We start from the raw sequence: 22,990 nt of genomic DNA on the forward strand, positions 1-22,990 counted from the left end.
CGGGTAGCATGCAGGACTGGTGTCTTCTCTCCACCCTCACACAGTCACGGTGCATAATGCATGAAGACGGTGCTCTTGTAAAGCAGCCTGTGATTCAGCAGCACGGTCTTATGCTACCCAAAGGAAACATGGCCTAAGCTCTCCTGATAAAAGAGAGTTTTCTTTGGCCCTCTCGTACCCAAAAGAGCAGCCACATGTGTCTATGGCACTTCTCCATAAAGAAAAGTGCCTCCCAATTAGACTTCAAAGTCCAGAGATCTGCACCACCCAACTGAGTGCCTCATTGTGTCCTGCGCAGACGAAGTGAAGCCTGCACTGGCTGCGGAGTGAACACTGTGGACCCGGTGAGAGCATCGGTGGCTGCGGAGGCAGAAGAGCTGAGGACAGCTGTGCTAGCCGGGGAAACTGGATGGCGACCACAGAAAATGAGAGCCAGAAGGATAGAGGGAGACTTCAATAGTAGGGTTGTGGGAGAAGATGCAATGGGAAGAAATTAAGAGGGGAGGGGAGGCAAAATGAAGAAAATGAGAAGCAAGGAATGAGGGGAACACCTCTGAAGGTAAAGCGTACACAAGACTGACAAACAAAATAGCAATGGAAAGCAAGAGGAAAAAAAAAGTCATGGGAAATAATAAATTACATCTGTGAAAATTAATAGAAACTTAATAGAAAGATGAATGGTACACACGAAACCGTAGGGATGGACCCGTCTGCGCTCGTGAGTTCAGTGTTTAGCACTAATCTTATTGTAAGAAAGCTGAACAACAAATTTGAAGTTGCTGCCGGAAAACAGAAGGTCTAGAGGCAGACCACGTTGCTATTTAGATATCCATATTGTGCCAAATTTGGAGGGGGGTGGGAAGTAAAGATAGTGTGGCCTCCAGTGTTTCATGTCCCTCTCTGTAAATTTCTAAACCAGCACTGACAGGGCTGACGTTTATTCTTAGCTCATAAAGAGTGATTGTTTTTGCCTGAGGAATACACTAAAAAGCAGGTATTTCTAAAATATTCCCTTTGGGCAGAAACACTGAATTTCTTCAAGGGACTGCAAAACCTCTCTACTTTGGACATCAATTAATATAATCGTTGCTCTGTAAAATACACAGCTGATGCTTTTGGAGTTGTCTGCCTCCTCCTGCTTTGCTTTGGTTTGAGCGGAGCTCATCAGGCACGGATAGACTCAACTCAGACCTGCCCAGTGCCTGTTTCCCCTCCTTCGTCTGGTGCTTCACCTGCCCTGTGCAGTAGGTCTGACTGGTGAAAAGACCTCTTCAGGATAATATCAGTATTATCCCGTTCAAAGCCCACCCAAGACATCCTCCCTGACATCGCTGGGTGTTCACCAGCCCCGTCCCCACGTGTATGGTTATCCCACCTCATCTCACAGCACAACCGTGTGCCTTGGTTGTTAGTTAACATGAGGACCTTCAACATAATGCACAAGCATTAAAAAATTAAACACTTTGCCAGTCTTGCAAGGCAATAAATGTTGCCGTTTACATTTATTCCAGTGAACATGAATATGACTAATCAGATTGAATTTGGCCTCATAAAGCAGACCTTCACAAAGAAGTCTCTGTCAGGGCTGAGAACAAACCCAGGTCCTTTATCTTTGTTGAATGATTTTCCTTATTCTTATTCTAAGAGTGAAAAAAAAAAAAGAACATGGTGTGTACTTGGGAGAAAATAATTTGTTACAATAAACGTCGCACAATTCAGAAAACCCATTCTCAACACTTAAAGCAAAATATTGCTTGAAAACCCACCGAAAACCATGGCAAGGAAGTTCTGTTCATTTCCTCTGCCAGTCAGCAAAACACTTGAACCCATGTATATCTTGAACTTTGAGAACACACTTTAAGTTTATCCTGCTCATGAGTTCATGTCGATTAGTTGCAAAGTACTCAGTATCTTGCAGGATCGCTCCAGTGATTTTGCTGGGATTTTTAATATGCCTTTCAGAGCCTAATTCTGCAATTTTCACTCACCTTACGTGTCATTGACTAAATAAGTAGTGCTGGTGAAGACTATTCAGAGGAGTACTAGACAAGTAGGTAAAAAATGGCATATTCAAACCAACACAGTAATATTTTATCTTAGTGGCTTTTTATTCTGCTTTATTTATTATCTTCCCTAGTAACGAAGGAGAAATGAAAACTCAAACTTTATAAATTGTTGCTGGGGGTGTTTTTGCTTAAGCTTTGTAAGAATGAGTCTGTTGTTTTATATTATGCTTGACATTTTCTTGTATATTATTCATTTTTTATAGAAGCAGTGTAGTAACACATGAAAAACATAAAATGTTGCTTATAGATACAAAAATTTTGAGGATACTGCATGTATTTATATGCATATTTATATATAATATAGTAAGTAGAGAGATAGGTATGTATATATGTGTACATTTGTATACTTACTTGGATACTGCATATATACATATATATGAGTATATAATACATTAAACGTGTATATATAAGTAGGTATACATCTGTTTGTGTATATATGTTTTGGGGTTTTTTAAAATATTTTCTGATTTTTTTTAAACACTTTGGGACAGATCTTTTTACCTACAAATAAAATAGAGCTAGAAGGGAGACATTTTCACAACACTTCTTTTGAAAATATTTCAATAGCTTCTTCAAAGGACTGAGCATATGCGATCTAATTTTTCTCGAAAGATACTTAAAGCATAAAATAGACAGTAATTTGGGCTAGTTCTCCCAGGAATTTAAAGGCTGCAGTACTGCTGACTGGCCAGCAAGAGATTTTTCAAAAAGTGGTTATCTTAATATTCTCCCTACAGATCTGGCACCAATAATCACCTATCTAAACACACGAAGTACATAGATGGTAGCACTTTACACAGGCACCACACAGAATATTTATTTTCTGTATGATACTAGTGTATGTTATGACCTCATGGCATACCTGTAATAGTTAGCATCTGCTAAACAGGGCTTTCAGATGCTGTTTTTATCAATCTTATAATTGTGTATATAACCAGAAACTCTTCAAGGGACAAATAATCACCTACAAAATAGTGTAGCTGTACTTGGCATAATTCTCACGTATACATGATTGCATTAGCTATAGTTCTAACAATATATTTAAGCATCCTGCAATTGATACAGAGATCACTTATATTTGTGTATAGAAAAATACGATCTTGTAGCTGCAAACTGCACTAATATTGGCCTTAAGTTATTGTACAGCAGTACTGGCTTTTAGAGACATCATTTAAGTCTTTTGCCCTTCCTTGAAAATACCTGAAGGGCTGCTGCTTATTTCAATAATAACAACAACAAGAAGAAAATAATCTATTTTTGGTACTGAATTAGCAGCTTCACAGAAATAGCAGAAAATCACAACAGTGGGCTTCTGACTAGTAAACACAGTACCAAATAATATCATGAGGATTATTACTAACAGTAGTCTTTTTTTGCCTGCAGTCTCTCTGAATCTACAGAAGCATTCTCAAATAAAGACATTTAATTTCAATAGGTCTTAAATCATAAAAACCTGACAAAACACTAGGCTGTTATGTGTTGAAAAGGTAACGCTAATCCTCATAATTGAAAGGTACTTTTTAATCTTTGTGAAACAAAATAAAAATAAATATGTGTGATAATGATACTAAAAACTGGGAAAATGAAATAAGGCGTACATTTACTGAGATCCCAGGGGGTGGGATCCTTGTGAAATAGGTCTTGTTTTTGCAATTCAAATGCATCATAAGCACTTTTTCCTCTTATTGCCACCTAGGCAGGAGAGAGTCAGTATGTGGAAATAAATATACTGAAATCAAAGTTTTGGCAAATCTAACATAAAAGCAGTATTTTAGCCTGTTAGGGACTTAGCTTTACATGCCAGCACTCATAAAACTGTGTGTTGTTATGTACTTCAAATATTTATGCATTTTGTTTCTATAGCAGAGCATACTTGGAAAGAAGCTGAACTTTGGAAACAATTCTCAAGTCACCCTTGTACAAAATTTGGCTGTTCAAAGCAGAAAATGCAAAGGTTATTTTTGCAAAATTCCTGCTTCTCTCTACAAAATACTTGTGTACATCCTTCTGTGTCATTGACTTCTAGCTACCTTCATCAAACATGCACCTGAGGTTTCAAAGATAGGGATTTATTATGGATGTTTCTTGTACAGGTTCTACGCACGCCTTGCAGGTCGGCAAACAGATCATTCAATTGAGGTTCTCTTGTTTTCTTTAGAGTATTAACATTTAAAATATCCTCTACTGGTATCCTTTGGTTGAGAGATAGCTAAATGCAGCATAAACAAAGAGAAGCTTCACGTTGGGTCTACGCACAGCACACTCTTCCGCAGACGGCTGATTTCTTACAACAATGAAAATAATTGCAGCATCATGCCTGTCAAACTTCCCAGCCACTGCCAGGTAAATATGCACACATATCTGTGAGAGAAACACCTGAGAGGTGTTTCCAGTGTTCAACTTCTTTGCACGTATACTCAGCTATGAAAACATTAAAATCACTGGCACTGAAATAGAAATATTTCTACACACACATCTACCTATATCTTCATACAGGTATGCACATATCTCATGAGTGTGAACATTTAAATAACCTCCAGCCAGCCTACAAATTATCTATTAATATAAATTTAGCAAAAACCTTTATGCGTATTTTGCCCCAGTTCATTGTTGTGGTGGTGTACATTCAAGCACACAAGCCTCACACAGGTTTCAGTGTATCTTTCTGTTAAAACATACCTAATGCAGGGCCAAATCCCAAGTCCTTGCTGAGGATGTAATTCTACAAGCTACTTTACACAGTTAACCTTCCCCTGCAGACAGTGTAGTTTACAGGCTTGCAGAGCGGGGGCCTTAATTCTTCAAACTGCAGACACAAGATTCCCATTGGCTCCACGAGAAATGGGATATGCGAAAGGTTTTTGGGTTGGGAACCCTGATTTAAGGCCACCTTGCTCTGAGGGCAGAGGGATGAAGAAGGACTGCGGGACCAGCCTGAGAGGCCTGCGCTTGGGGCGAGCAACCCTTGGCCCCACCAGAAGCACCACTGACAGCAGTGGAGCTGCTCACGAAGGGGAGCATCGTCTGGGGACAAGAGCTTGTAGGCCGGTCTTAGGAGTAACTCAGGGCCATCACACATTGGCACTGGTACCAAAGAGTAGGCTGAGTTTGACAACACACAACGGCCAACACACAATGGCCCACATGGTTGTTCATCCGAAAGCGCGCAATTCTGTTAGTAGAGTGGAGAAGAGTGGGGTGATATTGTTAATACCAACGCTTTCAAAGTACACATTTGTGGGCTCTGGCAGTGGCCATTGGCAGCGCTGTTGCAAATGCAGTTCTTGACAATCACAATTTGCCGGGTTAGGGTTACGTGGTCATGTCAAGATGTCTAAAAAACCACAGGAAAAGACACCTCACCGACGTCACGCTCTCCCCCTTAAAAAAAAACCCAACAAAATAAACAAATGGAACACCCTACGCAGCCGTCCCTCGGTGGTGGGACCTCGTTTGGGGCAAACCAACGCACGTGTTAACGAGGCCTAATCTTCCGTTTTGTGTTTGTTTCTTCATTAGGCTCTAACGGTGCTTCTGCCCCGGCACTGAAGGTTTGATGAGAAGATGGTATGACAGGCTTGGCTTCTCCCCCTGCAGCTGGCACCACCGATGCCAGAAGCCGGAGCCGGCTGCGGCGGGGAGAGGCTCCTCCGGAGCAGGGTCTGACTGTCAGTTTCCCACCCGCCTCCCAGAGCCCAGCTCCCTCCCCGAAGCCCCTTAATGAGAAGCAGAGGACAATGCCAGTATTGTTGTTTCCATTCGGGATCTGGTGGAAAGAACAATCGGTGTTTACCCAAGCATCAGCATTGCCCAAACCCTGCCGATAATTACTTCTAGAGCCTCTGATTAACTCTGTTCTCCACTTTCAGCACAAAAAAAGCTATTGAGCCAGGGGCAGGACAACGTTGCTGTCTTTCCTGGTCTTTTAACAGTTTGCTTGAATATTGCCCGGGTCTCATCTGGGATGCAGAAGTGAGGATGCACCTGAACCCGCGCCGGGCTCACCTGCGTCGGGTGAGCAGATGAGGAATCCACACCGTGGCGAAGTACTGGAAATGCAACCCTTTTCCCCCCAAAAAAGGCCATTTTGAAAAAGCACTCCCCCAGTTTCTCACTCCTGCTTTTCTTTACAACCCAGTAATTAAAAAAAAAAAAAAAAAGACATTCTAATTATCACGGGCGTCTCCCAGCGATTTAACCTCGCTAAATTTCTGTGGTGAAGTACGCAGCACAAAACATCTGGCAAACTCTGAGCATCACCAGAGCACCGCCGGGGCCTTTGTTTTGTTTTTGTAAACCAAGCGAAATGGAACTGTTGCCGAGTCTATTTCTAGGACGCTGGTAATAATTTTAGTGTGTCAAACCATTCGGTCTTTCGTCACCCGCCTCCCTTCATAGCCCACCGCCCCACCCCCCGCCCCGTGCAGTCTGCTGCTAGCTCTATGCAAAACACCATCATGAATATGTGTAATTATGGAGATTCATGGTAATTTTTCAGGGTTATCCGATGTGACGTTTATAGGACAGCAGCATACATCAGTTTAAACAGGAGTGACAAATATCTTATCCTTTTTATTTCCGTAGTATTTTTAATATTTCCTTGGTCTCTCCTGGGAGCGGTGTGAACTGGTAGGAATTTGAGCAAAATATTTTAAAAATCAAATACTTTACTAGCATGCTACTTTTTAAAGCTCCATGGTTTTAATGTACATGTGGTATGTGTGCGTGCATGTCAGATTGTCTAACCTTAGTGTCAATTATTTATGTGAAATGAACAAAAGTCTTTCTGTAGAAATTTTACTTGTTATTATTCCCTTACCTACAGATAACAATGGAGAGTAAAATGTCTCTTTTATTGGACTGCTTTCTGAAGATTAGTTTGATCTGTCTAATTACTTCAGCAATCTGATTACCCACCTGATAGAGCAATTTAGCAAGCTTTTCTTCTCATTTTTATTTTAAACACAGACTTTTAAAACTGTGACATTAAATGATTTGCTGTTAACTATGGTGAACTGCAATTATGTTCCAGATCTGTTGTACCTCCTAGAGGTTTAGATATGTTGTTTATTAGAGAAATTAATTGGGATCTAGTCTAAAAACATGCTGTTTGCAATGATTACTAACTATGGCCATTTTTCTTCTTCATATTTTGAGTGGCTAGCATATCTGCTAGACCTTCAAATTCATCACATGATTTAATTTGAGATTGGTAAAGTTACTTGTAGATGAAGGTGCAATGCACTGCAAGGCCTCAAAATATCAGTGGATATTCACCACACATCAGTATGCAAAAGTAAGATAGACAAGTCTATCTTTTTAGGAAAAAAAATATAAAATTGCCTGCTACGCTGCAAATTACAGTATTACTGGATATTGTTATAGAGTTAATTAATTTGCAAAAAGCCCCAACTGTGTTATTTACACTGCCACAGGCCTCAAAATATTCACAAAATATGCAGCATCATCACTGTATGAATATTTCAGTCTTAGCAGAAATTGTTCCTTGGCTACTTACCAAAGCAGAAAAAATTTTGCAGGCCACATGAAAGAGAAAACATAACACTCTAATTTTAATTATGTATGTTCTTTGTTATTTGATCTTCATAAAATTTGAGAATACGTTTCATCGTCTCTCTTAAATTCATAAATACACCACTGCATTTGCACTTAGGAAAATGGATGTATTTTTTTGTTTTATTCGTCATTTTTTTTAAGCTATTTCATATGGTATTTTTAATGGACATAAACTCAATCCTGTCCTCCATGTATAACAATGTAGTGGAAGAGGAGCTCACCAAAAGTCCTGTCTTTCGTTGTTGTGTGAGATCCCAGATTTAATTGGGGAAATTAGACATAAGTGTTCTCTCCATTTGCTTGGAGTAAGTGTTTTGCATTTGGCAGTCACAGAAGGTCTACCCCATGTTCACAAAGGGTCTATGCCTGGAGACCTCCATACACACCCTCTGAGAGATGTTCCCCCAAAAGGTGCTCAGCTCCTGGGAGACCAAATGGGAGATGGGGCCAAACCAAACATCAGGGCACAGTTTCTGTTTGATTTAAATCGTCACAACCTCATTGAATGAAATATTGTAGCAAAATACTAGGGCTTCGTCCCTATATGCTCTCAGTGCATGTTTCTGACGTTAGCACGCCCTAACTCTTGTAGGATCAGCCTTGAACTTGCATTTGTCCTCTGCTCTCACTGCTCAGGCCAAGCAAAGTTTCAAAAGCTGTTGAGTGAAGAGCAGAGATTTGGGATCCACGTTTAAGTGGATATGCCAGCTAAGGCCCTGCAAGCCACTAAGCAGATCAGGGAAGGCACCAACACTCCGCACCAGAGCAGCACCTTGAGAAGACTGTAACATCTTCCTTCAAATTAGTGACAAGTCAAAGCATTGTACAAGCTCTCATTAAAAGCGAAGGCCCCGTTTATTTAAAATTTTATTAAAATATTATGTTATAGGTTTTTATCACAACCAGCTATTAAGACTGGAGTGCTAAGCAACACCAAAATATTTTATGAAGCTATTAGGTGACGAAAATGAGCTACTGCTATGTTATAAATTCACTACATGCATGCACACATGTAACAGTTGCTGAGATTTTTTGTGCTCCTTCAAAAATACTAATTGGTGCATACAGCAGGTAGAAAATTGCATCTCCCTACACAAAGATAGAAAGGCATACAATCTTTCTTACATAGCTTTTCAAGGATTGTTTTAATTTGCCTTTAAAACCATGATCTATAATTTTATTTATGGGAAGTAAACTTCTGGAATTAAATGGGCACATTTTCCAAATGCCACGCAGTGGATGCGATAGATATTTTCTTTTGAATTACTAAGGAGCAAAATACAATAATTTGGTGGCAAGCATCTGTCTGGTAATCACAAGTGATAAATTCATAAGAAATACAGGAAAGAAATTTATTTACTGTTGCTGCTAAGCCAGCCTTTATTTATCTTAGGAGATTTTTCATCTGTGAGTGGAAAACAAACTTTCCTTCAAGAGGTCTGTGAACCGAATAATAAATGCCAGGTCTAAATCCCGTATGGAAATCCGTCGGGTTTAATCCTGGATATTCTTCGGGATGCAAATGAGGGCGGGAGGTTTCCCCCCATCCTGCTGTCATACGGGCAGCCAATTTACAGGCGCGGGCGCACACTGTACGTGCTGCGGGCTCTCCCGCACCTCCCCCTCGCCCCAAGACTTGGTCTCAGCTGCCTGCCTTTCACAGAAAACCACAGACCAAGGAAACATATCAGTAATAGCGCCCTGTAAATTAACTTGACATTTGATGTAGGGGAGGGGCGGGGGGGGGTGGAAAAAAAGGAAAAAAAAAACCAAACCAAACCCTAAAAGCTTACAAAGACATTGAAAACAAAAGCCACTCAGGACCTGAGCTACATCCAGTGTGGATTTAAGAGATCTGGAAGATGGTTATTCTCTTGCAAGCAACACACTCGGCCCTCCTCAGTCTTTGTTAAGACAACTCAGTCACTCTTTGTTAAAGCCACAGCATCCCTCAAATCAACAACAACAACAAAAAAATACCCTATGCTTCCACAAAACAGCCACCGTGCAGCCAAATAACATCAAAGAAGTGCGTTGCTATGGGCTTGGCTTCGCCTTATGTCCCTAAAACTGTAATATTTAAAAATACGCAGTAGTTGAAAGATAAATTGGAACTATTAATATTAATTTACTACTAATAAGGTGTGCTACATAACTAAGATATAAATAATTTAATGCTAGTATTTTATGATTGGCAAACAGCCCAGTAAACATGTGAGGCAGGCAAGGACTGGTATATCTTGAAAATACCATTAAAGATTTTATTTTTCTCTGTACTTGAAGCTACAGATCTTTTTTCCTCCCCCCCCCCTTTTTTTTTTTTGTGTCTAAAAGTACTTGAATCAAAGACAAACTATTGGTGGAATATTAACTGCTTCTCCGACTCTGCTTGTAATATTGATAGCGATAGGATACAGAAAGACTGGGCATATTTAAGCTATTAGACATGCAGGAATGTTATTATGCTTTATTGTGTCTGCCTGTCCCCACCTCCCTCCCTCTCCCCCCGCCCGACTTCTCCCTCCCTCCTGCCTTTCACACACACACATAAATACACACATACACACCTACGTACATACATACGAACACACACGCTCCCCCCTCTGCAGTGCTGGCAATACTGCATCTCACGGACGTCTGGCCTTGCAGTTTACAAGCAAAGGAGCGTACTGCTAAAACGCATAATCTTAGCACCCCTGCTTCTTGATATTCATGGGTTTATTTACAAGTCCCTGTGTTCTGCTCTTTTTTTTCCCTGTTTCTACCATTTATGTCACTGGCATGCCCATATTCTTGTGGGAATTTCAAATGAGAATCGAGATATAACTGGCAAATACTCCGTAACGCAGTCTGCATTTCCATAATTTAGCTGTTTGGCTGGTTTTGTTTTTTTTTTAAAGAGAAAATTTTAAGAGCGTTATGGACTTACAGATACAGGAAGAGTATTTTGATTGGCTTTTTTAGTACTTCAGCTACTTAAGGTTCTGTTTGTGCAAAATGGCTGTAATAAAGTGAATTTATGTACACATATACGCCTGTGTATATGTAAATACATTTGGAATGAAAAAGTTCTTAAATCCTTGTCAATTGTGCCGATTAAGCCTCACACTCTGGCATTGGCAGTGTTAAGGTTTTTCTCAAAAGTGTTAAAATGCTAAAGAAAGAGTTATTCATTTTAGTTTTTCTTTTGGTAGCAAGTAAAGAAAGGATTTAACTAGTTCAGAGGGAGTCACTACCACTTAGCTAATTTTCACTTCTTTAAGAAAGCCTTTCATTAGCACATTTTACAATTGCCAAATGGACATTTCCATCTTGTAAACAGAGCAATATAGTCCATTTCACCGATGATTTCTTTTTCACCAATGATTTATTTTCTAAATATTTACGGACTAGGTCTTGGTTCTGCAAGTTCTTGCACACCAGTAACTACACTTACCTGTGTAAACCTCTCAGAATCAATGGTTACTCATACAAGCCATTTCCTGTAAGTAAATTTGCTGAATCACGCTATAAAATTAAAAAATAATTTTAATATGCATTCCATTTACTATTTTGATGTGTTTCCCCTTTTTTTTCTCGAGATCCACTTGTGAACAAATAATTGACAATTAATACTTTTCTAAAAGCTGATATAAATTACTTTTACCAGGCTACAAAAATAAAAAATAACACAACATGTACTTATCATGTGTAGCACCTACACTTTTTAATTTGAAGCGACAAGATAGTCGTCATAAATTCACCATAACTAAAATACTATTGGCCTTAATGCGGGCATGCACTCCACTTTATTAAACGAGAATAGTATCTTTCAAAAAGATAGTTAATTTGCAGTCAGATGCAAAACAATTTACATTAATATTATTCTGTCTGGGGTTTGAGGTTTTGTTTTCTTCTGTAAGTAAGTGTAGTGTTTTTGCAAGACGTTGCCTCAGTAGTAAAGTAATTTAGAGTGGAGGATATTTTTAGACTACATTCATTTAAAGGAGGGGGAGGGAAAAGCCGTGCAGTAAGATATACATGTATTTGTAATTCATATTGTTGCTGTGCTTCTATTGTACTCTGAGCTTCCATCATGTCTGAGATGGGGAGCTGGCATCCAGACAGTGCAGCAGGGCAAGGAAATAAAAAAAAAAAAACCACCGAAAACACAAATAGTGGGTTTCCTCCCTCCACTATCTCCCTCCCATTATCCCTGCTAATTGTTACCACGCTGCTTCTATTTTAAAAAATAAATAGCTGCAGGCTAGGCAGGTATATCTGGACAGTCTGTTAAATAACGTTATTAATCCTTTTGGTCCAAAACAGAGATCTTTTCATTCTGGTCTTTCAAGAGCCTCAGCCTACACATTCAAAAAGATGACAGAAAAATGAACCGGAATGTGCAAGCATTAAACATTTAAATTCTCTACTCCTTGGTCATTATACTGATGGCCATATTTTACATCTTCCCCTCCCCCACCATACTTTTGCTGATTTCACCTCATTTACATGGCCTTATTATGCATATAGCCTTTGTTCTTCTGATATAGAGTACAGCACGGTGACAAAGCAAAACCTATTTACGGAGATAACCTTTTCTCTTCTTTAAAATTGTTCCAGCCATACGATATTAGCATTTGATTTATCAATATAATTCAACATTAAATCAGATGCATGCTCTTGCTTATAAAATACCAACAGATTTACTATTGCTTAAGAAAATGAAAAGTCAACGTCTAAACTGTCTCCAAAAGCCTTTTGCTTAAATAATACATTCAGGTTTTCTGTTGATAACAGTTTAAGCAAACACACCAGCAGTAGGTAACAATTAAGAAGTATCTGTTTATTTATGACAAGTGAGATATCTGCTATACGTCTAACTATATGGATCTTGATAAGGTGATATTATAAAACACTGAATTTGACAGATAAGGCTCAACATGGACAGGCAGCCTCTGATTCCAAGGGTTCCTGCTTGCCTCACATCTTAAAACAAAGAGACTGGATCCCCTAAGTGTGTTATTACCTTCTGGTTGTTCTTATCCTGTACCAACTGTATCCTGATGTTATGGAAATTTGAGGCTGATTCACTCAGCTCTATCCACTGATTTCAGCAGATCTGCCAACCAGAGGCAAGGTTTCAGAATTGGTTCCTTGGTTTCTGTCCAAAAGCAGGTAATAGAAGGTTTAATGTCATCCCCATGGAAGGGGAAGGTAAACTCCCACTGTCTGCGGCAGAAACACAACCGGGCCCACCTTGACAGAAACATGAATTCTCTTTAAATTTTTTTTTTTTAAAAGAGGAAAAAAAAAAGTCTTTGCCTTCTGTAGAATTTCATGACGTAAAAGGAAGGAATAATTTGACTGCTTGAGCTTCTTCTTGTATGATACCAAGTAGCTTCCCTTCTGTGAGATTCCTGCATGGGAGATTAACCATTTCTTTTATTTCTAAGATCCCATGGAAATGATGGAATTAATCAAATACAAAATCATTAAACTTCTTTCTAAACAAGAATGATTCTAGCACTGCTAAATTTTTACAATACCACCATTTTCGCCTTCTTACTGGAAACCAGAAGCCAAAAATTATTCTCTTTCTCAAAGGAGGGTGTTCTCATGCTAGTCTTAAAGAACACAATGCTGTCCTCATCACCTTGTTTCAGAGCATGTCCCAGCAGAAGAATTGGTTACTCCTCATCAATATGATGCAGCATAAATAAAACAGCTCCATAATTCAAGGGAGGAAACATCCTCAGCATTACCTGTAAGGATGTGTCTGTGCTTTCCTGGGAGCTGCCACCATCACTCGATTCAGACAGCGATATTCAGTGCATGCTTTTAAATAAAACAATGATCTGTGTTGTGCTCTTAATTGTTACTTTTGCTTTGTTCCAGATATTTCTTGCACTGATTAATCAACTCATCTTTCATATGGGAGAAGCAGCAGTTGTTTCTGTTCTTATGACATTTATTTTGTATGGGGCATAGTCCATAAAAACTGGAAGATACAGTCTAGGACTATGCAGGTGGGGGCTCAGAGTTGTCAAAGCATCACGCAAATCACCAAAACCCCAGGGAGCCCTGCACAGACACCTGCGACGATGCCCCGTGTGCTGTCTCTCCCAAACTAAAACCTTGCTCTCCGTGCAATAGTTTCATGGAGGTTGTAAGCGACATTCGGAAAATCTGGTCCTAAAGGCTTTGTCTTGGCATGCGTATTATTATTTGGTGGAGCAGCTGTCCACAGAAAACACCACACTGAACCTCCTCTGCAGAAGACCAGAGGTCCTTCTTGTTGTCTGCCTTGTATGAGCCCTCAGTGAGAACCAAGAGGTGACCCTCAACATGACCTGCTTTGCTCTGGTGTCTCCTTGGGAAGTCTAGCATGTTTGTCACCCTACCATAAAGCACTATTTTTACAGAGCTTTAGTCTGAGGTGCCTAAGAATCCCTTCTAGATCTCACCCTAGAAGTTTTTCTTGTGTAGGAGAAATAAGATCAATCTCAAGTGCCATGGCCAGAGCCTGCGGGAGTGGGTTTTCAACTGAATAAAGTCAACAGGTTGGTGAATATGTAAATAACGGGAGAAGAACCCAGCTTAAGATAATTTAAATATCGTGATACTTGCTCAGCTTCATCCAGTGGGGGATGCATGGGCCTTATCCTCAACTGACTACTTATGGAAAACCCTTGTAACAAAAAAACACAGTAAAGCCCCAAGGTGTCTTGGCATTGCTCTCAGGGTCTGAGGGTCCCAGTCCATTACACAAGCTTCCCATCAGTGAACATGCCACACTTAGACATTGAAACAGACTTGCTCCAGAGTTGCAAAGGTCAACCCGTACTCCACAGTGAAATGTTTAACTGATGCAGCCTTTTGCAGTGGTGCTGTTTCACACAAATGCACTGTCCAGGATGGCACACCTGCAAGTTTAGGAGAACCAAGCTCCTGGTAATGATGTCGACAGGGTGCTTCCCCTCCATAGACACTTACGAACCTGACAGAAATCAGTCAGTTGAGGAAGGTTTTTAAAGAAAACTTGGCTATAAGTCATCACAGTCTTCCAGGCTGACAATTTTTAAAATAAACCTGAGATGAGGAAAACAGGCCTAAAGGTAACCCATTCATAAACCTTGTCTTCCCATCCCCATCCCCACCACAAACTTACAAGATAGGGAAAGCAGTTGCCCCTTCCAGTAACAATGTCATTATGAATGGTTCCCTAGAAGACTGTCAGGTGTGGGAATGTAGAAACAGAGGAAAATATATAATCTGTAACAACATACCTGCTTGGGGCTTCACCTGTTTGGGAAATATTGCATGTGTGTACAATGCTTAAGAAATTGAGTTGTACTAGTACAAAACAAACAGCGAGTTAAAGGGATGATAGATAAAGGGTTGTGCCCAGGCTGGCGGCACCTTTCCTTGCAGGAATTTCAAGGGGGACTAGAAAAGTCAGTAGGGTTTGTACAGCCCAGAGAGCAAGAATGTAGAGCAGAGTATAAACAAGAGATAATGAAAAAAAAAAATATATAATAGAATCATAGAATCATAGAATCTTCATGGTTGGAAAGGACCTTTGAGATCATCAAGTCCAACCATACACACACACACACACACAAAAAAAAAACCAAACAACAACAAAAAAACCCCAACAACCTACAATCTCTGCCCTTCAGAGCATGCCCTGAAGTGCCAAATCTCGATTTTTCTTAAATCCCTCTAGGGATGGTGACTCAACCCCCTCCCTGGGCAGGCTGTTCCAGTGCCTGACCACTCTTTCAGTAAAGTAATTCTTCCCAATATCTAATCTAAACCTCCCCTGCCGCAGCTTCAGACCGTTTCCTCTGGTCCTGTCATTATTCACCTGGGAGAAGAGGCCAACACCCACCTCTCTCCACCCTCCTTTCAGGGAGCTGTAGAGGGCAATGAGGTCTCCCCTCAGCCTCCTCTTCTCCAAGCTAAACATGCCCAGCTCCCTCAGCCTCTCCTCATATGCCCTGGTCTCCAGACCCCTCACCAGCCTGGTCGCTCTCCTCTGGACACGCTCCAGCACCTCAATGTCCCTCTTGTACAGAGGGGCCCATAACTGAACACAGCACTCGAGGTGAGGCCTCACAAGCGCCGAGTACAGAGGCACCATCACTTCCCTGCTCCTGCTGGCCACGCTATTCCTGATAGAAACCAGAATGCTGCTGGCCTTCTTGGCCCCCTGGGCACACTGCTGGCTCATGTTAAACTGGCCGTCCACCAGCACCCCCAGGTCCTTTTCTGCTGGGCAGCTTTCCAGCCACTCTTCCCCAAGCCTGTAGAGCTGCTTGGGGTTGTTGTGACCGAAATGCAGGACCCGGCACTTGGCCTTATTAAACTTCATACGGTTGGCCTTGGCCCATCGATCCAGCCTGTCCAGGTCCCTCTGTAGAGCCTTCCGACCCTCAAGCAGATCAACACTCCCACCTGTTTTGGTGTCATCTGCAAACTTACTGAGGGTGCACTCAATCCCCTCATACAGATCATTGATAAAGATATTAAACAAAACTGGCCCCAAAACTGAGCCCTGGGGGACACCACTGGTGACCGGCCGCCAAGAGGATTTCACCCCATTAATCACAACTCTCTGGGCACGGCCACGCAGACAGTTTTTAACCCAGCGAAGAGTACACTTGTCTATGCCACCATTCGCCAGCTTCTCCAGGAGAATGCCGTGGGGGATGGTGTCAAAGGCCTTACCAAAGTCCAGATAGACAATGTCCACAGCCTTCCCCGCATCCAGAAGGCGGGTCACGTGGTCATAGAAAGAGATCAGGTTGGTTAAGCAGGAATCAGGTTGGTTATATATATATATATAAAAAATGTATACACATATATATATGTATATACATATATGTATATACATATATATACACACGTATATATTATACGTGTGTATATTTTATATGTAATATATACATATATACATATATATAATATATAAATATATAAAAATATATATATATATAAAGAAAAATAAATACCTTTGCAAATTGTCTTCCATCATCTTTGATATATTAGTTACTTGGTCACTCAATAAATAACTGTAATAATTATTTCTAAATCAATAGCTTTATTTGGCTATGTAAGTAACATAAGATGTTTCTTGTCTCTGACGGGGCTAATGCTACTTTTGGAATGAGGCTTTTAAAACTCATGACTACGAATGAAATGTTTTCGTATCATGAGTGTTTGGTAATATTTGTTTAAAATTTCCAGGTACCTTGACTGTTTCCTCCAGTAAACTACTTCCTTAGAATATTCATACACAGAAGAGCAGAGTAAATTACAGTGAAACACTTGAAAATATGAACAAACATTTCTTGACAATGACACGAGGTATTCATCAGCCTCTAATGCAGAAGGGAGGTAACAGCTGTAGGCACTGGAAGTCATCTCTGAAGCTTTCAGCAGCTTGCAAAAAAAGAGACAAATCTGTTTGGGTTGGGTTTGTTTTATTCATCAAGTAGATTCTCCGCTTGGACTGACTGACCTGCCCTGGGATTGTTGCTGTTAGTTTTGGGAGGCTCAGCCTTGCAGTCGCTCTCATCCTACCTTCTGTTGTTGGTGGTAGGAAGTAGAAGCAATGTTTAAGTTTTAGTTGTCAAAATCTGATCTTTATATATGTACAGATATTCATCCAGATGCATATATTTTCACATGTTACTGTTATAACCAAATAAATCTTTTTCTCCATTTCTGAAATTTGTGAAAATATAAAATCGTACTGCACTATGTATTAGAAAAAATGTTGTATAAAAGCAAATGGTGTTGTTTTCGTGCAAGTGGATGCTAACATTCTTCTAAAAGCAGAAGTAGGTATTTTTATTCACAAAATGCTACTTTTTCCCTATAGTGACGAGTAAATTGTGGCCTGTTATTAGCTTGGCTTCAAACCAGGCCTTTAACACTTCCAGTCTCATTATTCAGAAGTTCAAACTGATTGTGGCTGAGCTATCAACAAAAAATATGGTGCCACAGTACTCAGGACACTAAATGGATTTGGAATTCGTAAACATCCTTCAGTGACTTTCCTACTGCTTTGGCTTTACACCTTATCTTGAACAGGATATATAAGCAACAGAAAATTAACAACTATCTGATAAAAATATTTTAATACAGAGAAGGAGTTAATACTGAAAACAGCATCTCTGAGAATAAGGACTGGTCCTGCAATCTTCAGGCAGAGCTCTCCAAGGGTATTCTTGCAGCCTCATGCTTTAAGAGGCACCATATTCTGTTGTCTCCTAGTTTTATTTCCATCCATACATATATATATTTATAGCACTCCCACTGTGGCAAAGGGAGTTATATATAACATCTAAGGGCGGCGGGGAGAGGGAACCACCACAAGCTTTAAAAAGTTGATTTACAAAAGGAAAGCACACTTCGGTGTGATTCAGAAAACAAAATGTCTGTTCTCAGTTCTTTTCCACTGTGCTCGGAAGAATTCCGCTCAGTTTATAGCCCTTATTTCTCAGAATGATACTCGCTTCACAGGTAGCCAACAAATACCCACTTTGCAAATAAAATTCCCATAGGGTTACAATTCTTGTAGGGCTCTGGGGCTACCAAGCCCACCCCAGCTCCAGAGGCAGAGCCCAGCAGCCCCACTATCCCATATTTCACTGCTGTCTCTGCTGCATGACCTGGCGGCAAAGTACGTGTCATCTCTCCCCCCGTGAGCTGCCCACGTACAGGAAAGTGTCTGACCTCAGTTTCTGGTTACTCCGTTGGCTCAAATGAAAGAAAACCTGTGCTACGGCTTTGAAGATCTTCCCTTCAAACTCTGTTGATTGAATAAGTGAGAAAAACAGTATGTGACAGTATCAGAATGGCTTCAAAGGAAGCTTTAATTTTTGCACTTCCAAACTTCCAAAAGCTCGACTGCACAATTCTCTTCTAGTGAAACTTTTGGTATATTGACTTACAACAGGAATCCCAAACTTACAACTTTCCAAGGTTTTCATGCAAGGAGAAAGGCCTGATTTTTGGTCTTTGCCATATATACTCCAATGCACGGCATGTTTTTTGTGTAAAATGATGACAAAAGGACTGCCTGTTCAAGTAACGCATATACCCTGGAAGAACTATAATACCATTCACAACCGATTGTGCTGACCAGTTAATTAAAACTGAACAGCGTTTATGATGTGAAACAATAGGTATGGGTTGCTGCTGGTAAGTATTTTACCATTTGTTTTCATCCTGGTTACTAGAACCTACCCCTTTCAGCACAGGAGAGGTGGTTTCAGAGAATTATAGAATCATAGAATCGCCTAGGTTGGAAGGGACCTTTAAGATCGTCAAGTCCAACCATCAACCTAACACTGCCAAAAAACACTGCTAAACCATGTCCCTTAACACCATGTCTACCTGTCTTTTAAATACCTCCAGGGATGGCAATTCCACCACTTCCCTGAGCAGCCTGTTCCAAGGCTGTTTCATCACAGGGACATTTTGTTTCATAAATAAGCACAAAAGCAGTGAGCAGTAGGTTGTAGTGGTGGTGGTGGCAGAAGAATGGAAGATGCTGTTGATAGTGCTTTGCTCAGGTTTCTTACTTAAAAAAAAACAAAAAACAACAAAAAAAAAAGTAGCCTTATTTGGAACACACTCAGCTCACTCAGCTCTCCGTACATGTGCCTACCACAAATTGTCCACCAGACTCTGACCTATTTGGCTGACTCAGAAGGGATGTCAGAACGAATGAGTTATATAGATTAAGCTGGCCTGGACCCAGCCAACCTAAATTCCACCTAAATACTTGTGCCTCTCCTTGTTATTGGCTGCCTCTAGGTCTCACCTCTGCCAAGAAAGTCAGAACTAGCCCCCACCACCAGGAACAGGCAGTTCCTGGGTGAAGGCACTCACACCTCACTCCTGCTCAACTCCCAAAGAAATATTCAAGATCCATTAGGACAAAGAAAAAGAAAAAAAAAAAACAACAAAACTTAGAAGCATCATCAGCTGCTCCTGTAGGTGTTTTATGTTGTTTTTAAAAAGTAACAAAATACCTGTTTGTATCATATAAAACATCACTATTCTTCAGAAGACGAAGAGACAGCACTTCAGCTCCAGCCATCTCACTGGTCCAAGTCAGCCCAGCTGAACACAAAGTTTGTGCTACCAAAATTCATTTGCTGGGTTAAGGCAACCTAGACTCTCGTGGTGAGCTTGGTGATTCTCCCTGTATCCTCAAACTGTTAAGAGGGGACCACATCAGCATTTAGACGAAACTTCATCAAAGCTTTCCTGACAAACGCTTGCATAACACTGCAAGGTAATTCGCGCTCCTGTGTGTACCCCGTTCTTAAATTAAGGTATTTTCTACTTTCCGAGAGACTAAACCTTTATAGGAGACTGTCTTTCACCAAGTTCTAGATAGGCTGTTTTCAGTGTTTTTCGTTTGTACCAGAGAAGACCAGCACCTGAGTTACATATATCTAAGAAAAGACCAAGGTAAGCAACAACATCAAAATCAGTCTGAGATCTCATTAATTCTTTCACAGAGTGGTGCTACAATTAACGATGCTGAAGAGATTAAACTTTTTTTTTTATTTTAAATTAATAGAATATTGTTTAAATTAGGTAAAAAATTGACAGCGCCTTTTGTTACAGAATAATGTACACTTTAGGAAAGCACCTCGAAACAACATATGCGTTTCATTTACTTCTAGAATTGGAGATCACCAGAAATTAGAGGTGGATGTGCATATATATGTATATAAATACATAATTCTGTGCTTAATTCCTCATAATGAGAATTGTATATATGTATTGTAACAAATTTTGACTTGGCAGCCAGTATACAATAGGGACAGTTATTAGGAAATGAGGCAGCATTTGTCTTTAAGAGATGTTAAGACACCTGTAAATCTCACAACTGTGTCCTACTACATAAGACATTTATTAACTTTATATTAACTTATATATACATGAGTTTTGATAACTGAAAGAAATAACTGACAAACTTGTGAAAAACATCTTTGTTCAGGCTTTTTTTTTTTTAAAAAAAGTGTTTGATTTTTGTCATCTGTCTTTTTGGAGCCAGGACTTTTTTATTATTAAGAACCCAGATTTTCAAGCCCCTGTTTACAGAGCTCCCACTGAAATCAGGTCAACCCTTTGAAGTAAATGGGATATCTGAACATGAAGGATTTGTGCATTGTTTGCAACGAATTTAGAGATATTTTAATGTGTTATCTGATAATAATTTGAGTGCCCTGATGCAGGTTTTTCAGCTTTCATAAACAGCAGAAACACTTGAAGGTTATTCCTCCTCCCAAAAAAGGCAGCAGAAGCGTAATGTACCTATAATATCATTAAAATTATACCAACTTTGTCTTGCTGAAATTATTAGCAGAAGCAGAGAGTATTTAATTTTGTACTACAGACATCTTAAAAACCATTCATTATCCTTTACCATTGTCAACACAACCAATTTTTTAAATACTCTAAAGGGAGAAACAATTAGTGAAAGTTATTACATAATAATTAATATCTTTCCGAACCAGACTGTTAGCCACAGTGAAGAGGGCATACATAATTTATGTAACATCAAGGAAGCAGAATGAGCCAGATGTACCTCGGACTTGGGCGTATTTTCTCCCGCTTTTTAGCTACGACCATTTAAGGAAAACATTTCAAAAGATCATTCCACAGCAAGCAAATTAGTTTTCATGCATATCGCTCAGCAAATCGTACTTGCCTTACTTATGCGTGTGTGTTTCCCAGTAGGGCTGATTGTGCCCTCATTTTATGTCAGACTCACATTGACACACAATTATTGCAACCGAAACCTCTTCTGGTGTACACCAGGTTAAAGAAAAGCAGAATTTGAGCGGTTTTTCTAGCAGGAGGCTTACTTGAGCAGTATCAAACCATATAACATTAACTGTCCACATTCTCATTTTAAATTGTCTGATTTTCCTCTAGTGGAGTCTCTGGGGTTGTAAAGGCTCCACAAATTAACCAAAGGGGACAATGCTCTTGTATTTGCCATTACACTGGGTATTGTTAAGTAAATAACTAGTTAGTTAATCTTCAAGAAGGTGCTTCATCATGGTAGAAGTCTGGTCTATCACTGTTAATTAAACCTGCCTATCTCCTAAAGAAGCTTTTGGCTCCCACAACTAAATATCCCTCAGAAAGGACTTTATGTTTACCACGCCTCATAGAGTGATGATGTCCCTAGGTTTACCCGTTTCCCTGGCTTTTTTTTTTATTTTTGCCCCAGGCGTGTGGAACTTTTGCCGGGGTTGACTTTGTCAATGCACATGCATCGCTTTGGATTTCTTGCCTTTCAGCAGCATTACCTCAGATTGGTAGAGGAGACCTCATGCTGGTCTAATCCCAGGAATAATTCCAAACAGATGTCTCAGCTGTTCTCCTTGGGAAGACAGGTCACTAGCCATACACTGCTCTGAAACATAGAATTGTTAAGTGCATTAGAAAAAGATGTTTGCCGTAAAGCATGCTCATTTTTCTACTTTAAATAAGACTTTAAAGGACAAAACCTCCTCTCTCTCATCCTATGTTCAATACACTGATGCAGATGTGCACTCATCTACCAAGAGAAGATGCATCATTCATTTTACAGGTAGCATGACACAGAAATAATTATGCAATAATGTTTTGGATATTTTGCTCTTTAACATTCTTATCATAACAAATTCATTTATATTAGAGTAAAAGGACAAGTGCAGTAGCAACATCAAGTGCCCTAAGTATATGAACAGCACTGGAAAGCCCCTAGTTTTAACCCCAGTTCTAATAATATCTTGTAATTGACCTCTAGTAAACTCTTTACCTCTGTGTATACCTCTATGCCTGTGAAAAGGGAATAAAAAGATAATTTACTCTTTGGCACAGTGACTGATTGTGAGGCTTATTACCTCAAAGTAGGTGTACTGTTTTAAGGCATTATGTAATAGGTATTGCTATTAGTGGAGGTTCATGCAAGAAATCTCTTTTATAAATATATTTGCTGGTCATAAAATCATCTTAGAGCATGAGTAATTAATAATATAATTTTGCAGGACTGACCAGCATCTGTTTAGCTCATATTTTTTTTCTACAGGGCTTGCTGGCGTTTTACCAGCTGAAGCACCAAGCTACCTGTATCTAACCAAGGAGACCAGAATAAACTTTCAAGTGCATGAATACAAGCAATCTAGATATTCTGGGCTACCCTGAAACTGTCCCATTGTGTCTTGAGTTCATATTTGAGCTCAGACTTCCTTGACCATTTCCATGGCCCAGGTGGTAGTTTGCAGCTTCATTTTGGTCTGAAATAGTCTCATTGCTCCATCACCAGAGAGCACCACACATAG

The 22,990-nt window shown here is 40.0% G+C and overlaps 1 long non-coding RNA gene across 4 annotated transcripts in view; it reads right to left on the bottom strand.

The window, feature by feature from the left end:
• Positions 1-22,990, bottom strand: part of LOC141735946 (uncharacterized) — a 127,938-nt gene that overhangs the window by 53,254 nt on the left and 51,694 nt on the right. For all 4 annotated transcript variants that reach the window (XR_012584869.1, XR_012584867.1, XR_012584868.1 and 1 more), the window contains one exon: positions 21,974-22,080. This is a non-coding gene — a long non-coding RNA (uncharacterized LOC141735946). The remainder of the gene's footprint in view (positions 1-21,973; positions 22,081-22,990) is intronic.

This window comes from Larus michahellis, chromosome Z (genome assembly GCF_964199755.1).
Source record: "Larus michahellis chromosome Z, bLarMic1.1, whole genome shotgun sequence".
Taxonomy (NCBI): domain Eukaryota; kingdom Metazoa; phylum Chordata; class Aves; order Charadriiformes; family Laridae; genus Larus; species Larus michahellis.